This window comes from Astyanax mexicanus, chromosome 1 (genome assembly GCF_023375975.1).
Source record: "Astyanax mexicanus isolate ESR-SI-001 chromosome 1, AstMex3_surface, whole genome shotgun sequence".
In the NCBI taxonomy this organism is placed as follows: Eukaryota; Metazoa; Chordata; class Actinopteri; order Characiformes; family Acestrorhamphidae; genus Astyanax; species Astyanax mexicanus.
The window spans coordinates 22,433,033-22,438,584 of NC_064408.1; positions in this window are offsets into that span (position 1 = coordinate 22,433,033).

A 5,552-nucleotide genomic window follows, 5' to 3' on the forward strand; every position below is an offset into this window, starting at 1 on the left:
AAATGACAAGAGAAGAAAACCAGAAACAGGGGCTGGAGATTATACAGAAGCTTTTCTCACTTCGTAGGGATGAAGTGCTGTTAGGCGCTAGAGGTGGATAAAGTACCTTAAACCTTCACTCTCTTCAGAATTGTTACTTTAAAATTATTTAACATGTATAATTTTTGAGATTTGCAGTATTTTTCTGGCCAGGTCACGTGTCTTTACATACTTACTTCCTGCGGAGACTGAGAAAAGCACATCTTCTACCTCCAATCCTCACCATGTTCTACAGAGGGACTGTAAAAAGCATCCTAAACCTGCATCACCGTCTGGTTTGGGAACTGCAACACTTTAGACCGCAAGACCCTACAGCTGATAGTGAGAACAGCTAAGAAGATCATCGGAGCCTTCCTACACTCCATCACTGACTTCTACCCCACACGCTGCATCCGCAAAGCCACCTGCATTGTGGACGACCCCACCCATCCCTCACACGGACACTTCGCTCTGATGCCGTCCGGCAGAAGATACAGGAGCATCCGAGCCTCGACTACTAGACTCTGAAACAGCTTCATCCACCAGGCAGTCAGACTCCTCAACACACAGAGCCTCCACTACCAGACTCTGCAACAGCTTCTTCCACCAGGCAGTCAGACTCCTCAACACACAGAGACAGAGCTGAACCCCACCCCAACCGCCACTCACCCTTTACACACACACACACACACACACACTCAGCACACAGAGACTGAAATGTCTCTATCCCTATCAGCAATATTTGCTGCTACTCTCAAAAACTATAAACTCTCTACCGCTGTAACTGCTGTGATTATGTATGTTCTATATGTTGCAGTATGTTATACAGTATAATGCACGTTATTATACCGTATCGGTGTTGCACTGTCCTGTCTTTAAATTGTCTCGTCTTTTGTATTTATTGTATTTATTGTAGTGTTATAGTTTTATGTTGCACTATCGTCACGCTTGCATTTTATGTTGTTTATTGTCCCATGTTGCACCATAGTTCCGGAGGAATGTAATTTCATTACACTTTGTACCAATACTCAGATGTAATGACAATAAAAGCCTCTTGACTCTCTCTCTCTCTTGACTCTTGACACGTACAGCCTCTAAAAGAGGATCTGGCTCAGTTTTACTGAACGCAAGCGACTGGTGGAACAATGGAGACTTTAGAAGGAGAAACTCAGTAGCTCATTAACCCATAGTAAAACCAGAGTGTGTAGTTGAAGTGACGTTTCTGACTGAACATAACCTGGAATCAGATTCATCCGCTCTGAAAGGAGACCGCATCACACCCGCCCAGTATAAAATGATTTTTTCACATGCTCAGTGCAATGACTCATTCTCACCAGAGAGGGCCCTAAATCCCAAAACTTATGGACATCAGCTTTAGCAATAAAACATTTACAATTAGACGATTATAATTATACACTGGCAAATGTAATCAAAAAGGAACTAGAATTGTATTCCATGACTAAAGAACTCGGCATTGACCTGCAGGAAATGCATGTGTGGCTTCCTGGATTGAATGTGGATGTGATTTCTGCCAGAGTCGCTTGTCTGCATGTTTGCATGGTCAATTCTAGTTAGATGCCGTTGTTCACAAAATATTATCACCCACTGCTCTCTAAACTGTGGGTGGTAATGCCTTCTATTATGTATTCCAAAGGTACACACACACTAAGAAAAGTAAGTAATTTGTACTTTAAATGGTACAAAGCTTGTCGCTGGGGCTGTACCTTATATTGAGGTACAAAAAACTACCTTTCAGTGAAAGTCCTTTTTTGTACCCATGGTTTTTGTGCCAGTAAAGATTATTAACATTATAAACATTATCATCAACTGAATATGGCTCAAAAACTTGGTGATCTAAAATGGTCTGGCTTTCAATAAAAAAATATGCAATTAAAATATATATTGTTTATTAGTGCAGTGATACAGAATACTGAATGTACCCTTTAGCTGCTTAAATGGTACAAATTTGTACTTATTGCTGTTAGAAATTACTTTGTACTTTAGAGTGAACCAATCTGACCCAGTAAAGACCAATTATGAAGAGTGTACTTTTGAGTACAAAAAATTACTCATATCGTACCTCTGTTTTTTAGAGTGCATGACACTGTGGATTGAGGAATGTTAAGTACACAAACTACTTAATACTTAAGAAATCCGTTTAGAACACATTATGAGGCCTCCCTCAAACTGTGAACGATAATTCTCACCTCTCTTTTTTGCTTTTTACTTGTTTTCTCTGTATGATGCATGCCAATAATTTAAACTTTCTGAAACAAACAAATATCTTTCCATGACCACAGTATGTCTTCTACATGGTTGTTTAACAAATAAGAAGCTACTCACTGCATCACTTACGGGTAAATAACCACAAAGGATTTTTACAGAGTAATTTATCATACAGCAAATCACACTGAGAGGCTTATTGTATATGTAGTCATACATGGACATCAGGAAAAATGTTCTGGAAATTTCCTGGAAAATGTTTTCCTGAAATCAGTGGGAGCCAGTGTGTGTTCTCCAGCTGTTAGAGCACAGTGGTTTGATCTGTTTTGCTTTTTTTTCTTTTACTGTGATTCATACATGCATGTGTTATAAATTCAGTTTGGATCAGGCACAGAATTAAAAAGGAACACCCTATTCTACAGATTTGTTCATTAAATACTGTCTAACCTTTTCTTCTTAAATGACGCTTGTAGACAGAAAGCAGATGCTGAGTGCAGGTTATTTGTTATGTGTTTGAACTAACTGAATGTTCTCATTAGGAATGTCCTGTATTAGAAGGATGCACAGTGTGTGTTTATTAACATGGTTGGGGAAATGTCAAAACTGAAAACTTCCTCTGTTGTTCAGGTTAAAATGCGGGGTCATTATTTATGTGATGGATGTGAGTGTTTTATGTTGTGAGGGACATGTCTGAGGTAAGTGGTTTTACTGGTACAGTATTTGTCTATGGGTTGCGTATAGAAAAAAAATCTCCTGGAGGGACAATATAGTAAAGTCTGAGGGCCCTATCTTACACCCTCTGCACGGCATGTTGTGATTTTCATTTGTCAACAGTCTATTTTTTTTTTGCTCCTTTGCTGTTCAAATAGCAATAGTAATTGTGAATAAGTCAACACTGAAGGGTGTGGTGGTCTGAAATGAAAGTGTGTTTAGGTATATTTTTGGCGTATTGCTATCTTGGCAGTGAAAAACACAGGTGCACCACTGATTGATTAGAACCCTGACAACAGTCAACCAGCAGGCCATGTGTAAAGCGAGGAAAAACACACTAATCCGGTCACGCATCTGCTGGATCTACGTTCTTATCAAAGCATGTGTTTCTACTGTGCTCTATCAGAAAAGTCTCAGAAACTAAATCAGGCTGAACACTAATATTTGTCCTTAGAGGACTGCTGATGGATGAGCGTTGACTGTTTGTGTTAGCGAATGTGTAAGTGTGTGTGTGTGTGTGTGTGTTTGTTTCTTTTCACTGTGTGTTTTTCACTGAAGTGCATCATTTCATGGAAACCATGAGCCACGTTGAGTTGATTCCTGAAATCTACAGCTCAAATGAAGCTATACACATTCTTAGATAGAAGTGTCACCTGTTTACCATCATTATCAACAAAGTAATATTCATCAGCCCAATCCAATTACTCAATTGCCTCTATACCCCTTGATTTCGGGAATTAAAGGGGAGGCGGATGAAATCCTCCCCCTAATTGTCACACCTCAATTCGTGTTTGTAACAATGCAGCCAATAAAAATTATGCATCATTTTATTATCCTGTCATGAAATTTGTACTATAATTCTAGTATATTTGTAAATCTGTACTATAATTTATAACTTATGTGAGTATTTATGGACCCCATGCTTTCTGATCTTGAGACAACGAACATAATTAAATGCATGTCCTCCAAATTAAACAGCTGTGTTCACAAGGGGAGAATGGTCAGATTCGAAGAGAGCGTGTGGTTGTTGGAAAAGGCCCTGGCTTGGGAATAAAGAATACAACCCACATTTTCTGAGTAACAAATAGGGTTTATCTATTGTTGGGAAAGTTGGGAATGTTGGGAATATTGTGTTTCATGATAAATTTAATGGAAAATACAAATCTCACATTAATATACATTACATTACAATACAATACAATACATTACATTAATCTCACTATTCATTCATTTACTTATCAGTTGTTCACTATAACTCTTACATATCATTCTGATCCAACAGTTCTTTCAGCATTTAAGTTTTTACTTTTCCTTTCCTCTAAATCCACAGCCAGTTTTATTTTAAACACAGAAATCATTAAGTCATTAAAATCATTATTTTAAGGCTCTACTGTCCCAGTATACATTTTCCTTGACAATATATCTATAGTAAGCCTACAAATTAAAAAAATAATAATCATTTACATTATTAAAATGTGTACATTGGTTTTCCATTGAAAAAAATGTCACATCAACACAATTACTATGTATAAGTCAAATAATCTTCCAGTAAAATTGCTTTACATTATGGTTGTAGTGCTATTTTATACTCTGTATGAAACACAGCTACTTAGCAATAGACTAGGAAACAACAGCACTAGCATCCATATTGATTATATGAATATTGTCCTTTATCATATCAGAAACCATATTAGCAAGTCTAGTTTACAGTATTTAACATGTGAACACAAGATTTAGATACGGCATTTAAACATTTAGACAGTTTTTATATGAGCGTGAGTTATGATATATGCAATGGATTATATGTAATGGATTATAATGGAGCTCCTGGGATGCAGTTTAAGCTTTATGCAGGGGAATTCAAATGTCAATGTTTTCTAAAGCTTATTTCAAACAACAGATGTTGACCAAAGTGCTGTACAGAGAAATAGGCAAAGTATAATATAACAAGATAACATAGAGCAAATTAAAACCCTCAACTATCAACAATAAATTACAATTCAACTACAATTAAAAGCCATCGAATAAAAATGAGATTTTAGACGGGATTTAAAAACCGACAGTGTAGGGGCTAACCTAACAGACAGTGGCAACTCATTCCATAATTTAGGGGCTAAGACTGCAAAAGCATGATTTCCCCTATGCTTTAGCCTAGATTTAGGGACCACCAGAAGGAGCTGATCAGCAGATCTGAGTGATCTTGATGGAACATATGGCTGCAAGAGCTCAGAGAGATAAGCTGGAGCTGAACCATTTTCTGACTTATAAACAAGAAGCAAAATCTTGAAATCAATCCTAAATCGGACTGGCAACCAATGAAGGGAAGCCAAGATAGGTGAAATGTGTTCTCGTTTACATGTTCTAGTTAAAAGACGGGCAGCAGCATTTTGAACCAACTGTAGCCGTGAGATTAAGGCCTGACCAGCACCTGCATAGAGCCCATTACAATAATCAAGTCTAGATGAGATAAAAGAATGTATAACCCTCTCAAAATCATTAAAGCACAAGAATGGCTTGACCTTAGTCAAAAGCCTCAACTGAGCTTTGATGTCCTCGAGACAATCTAGCAACAATTTTAAGGAGCTTGTATCTCTTCGTGT